The sequence below is a fragment of the Neomonachus schauinslandi genome, chromosome 5 (genome assembly GCF_002201575.2).
Source record: "Neomonachus schauinslandi chromosome 5, ASM220157v2, whole genome shotgun sequence".
NCBI classification, from domain to species: domain Eukaryota; kingdom Metazoa; phylum Chordata; class Mammalia; order Carnivora; family Phocidae; genus Neomonachus; species Neomonachus schauinslandi.
This window is the reverse complement of record NC_058407.1, coordinates 117086167-117087425: the sequence shown is the minus strand read 5'-3', so window position 1 is coordinate 117087425 and position 1259 is coordinate 117086167. Positions and strand designations below refer to the sequence as shown.

General features: G+C 53.8%; 1 non-coding gene across 1 annotated transcript; it reads right to left on the bottom strand.

The window, feature by feature from the left end:
* Positions 1-971: 971 nt before the first annotated feature.
* On the bottom strand, positions 972-1045 carry TRNAN-GUU. Its single transcript has one exon. It is a non-coding gene; the product is annotated as a tRNA-Asn (tRNA).
* Positions 1046-1259: the final 214 nt, after the last annotated feature.

The window sequence follows — 1259 nt, the reverse complement described above, 5'->3', positions numbered from 1 at the left end:
GTTTAAACACACACACACACACACACACAGGTTTGCTTCCTTTCTGAATAGATGGGAAATGCTGCAGGTCCATTCCATTCTCTATAAAATTCTGGCACGTTAGTATAAAAAGTAAAATATAATACAGAAATGCTCTTACAATAGTGTCCATACAAAGCCTTTATAACAAACATTTCTGAATTCACCAATATCACAAAGAGTCAATGTTTAAGTCACTACACGGGAGTATATGTTTACTCTGACGGGGAAGAGACAAACTTTGCACGATTCAACATTAGTGTGAAAAAAACGTGAAGAGTTTTAAATCAATGTACAGCTTGAATTTGGCACCCTTTAAATACATACATGCAGGCGGCCTCTGACATTTCAGGGGTCCTGACGCGGAACGCCGCGAGCAGCCCGGGCAGCAGTCCCGCCGCGGAAGCCTCGGGGGGGGGGGGGGGGGGGCAGCTGCGCGCGGCAGCGGCGGGTTCGAGCCCCGGGCGCGGCGGCGCGCGCGGCTGAAGGGCCCGCCCGCCCGGCCTCTGCGCGCTCTCGGCGCTCGTCGCCCGCATCCGGCCGCAGGGTGCCCGCAGGAGCCCGGCGAGGCGCGGAAGGGACCTGTGCGGCCTGCGCTTCAGAAACGAGCGAGGAGGACCAGGGTCCCTTGGGGCACTAAGCGGCCTGAGTTTGGGAACTGAGAGACTAGAAGTGAAAGGATGCGGGGGCTTTAAGGCGCTGGATCCTCTCCCCCACCCGGGGGTGAGGGGTTGTTCAGGAAGGGCCCACCTGCGGGTCGGGAGCCGGGGACGGTTGGGGGAGGAGCGTCCAGCGCTCCCGGAAGCTGAAGAGCCACACGCAAGGTGGGCGGCCAAGTGACAACTGCGGTTTCTTTCCCCTCAACCCCTGGATACCGACCTCCGCGAAGTCCGTAGGTCTGAACTCCAAGAATTGTGCAAAAGTTCCGGCGACAAACCGGTAAAAGATCGGGCCGTCCCTGGGTGGGCTCGAACCACCAACCTTTCGGTTAACAGCCGAACGCGCTAACCGATTGCGCCACAGAGACTCCGATGTCACTTGGCTCTCCAGCTATAGCCTTTATGGAGAATTAGAGAGGCACTATGTTCACGTTATTTTCTTTACTGCTGTCTGATTCGTATTACTAAAATCAGAATATTTCACTCAAAATATCTAATCCTCTTCATTTTATTTTCCACCTTTAAAGAATATTGGAAAATTATAAAACAGCAAGATCGAGCAAAATTTCAGAGTGCGGCGTG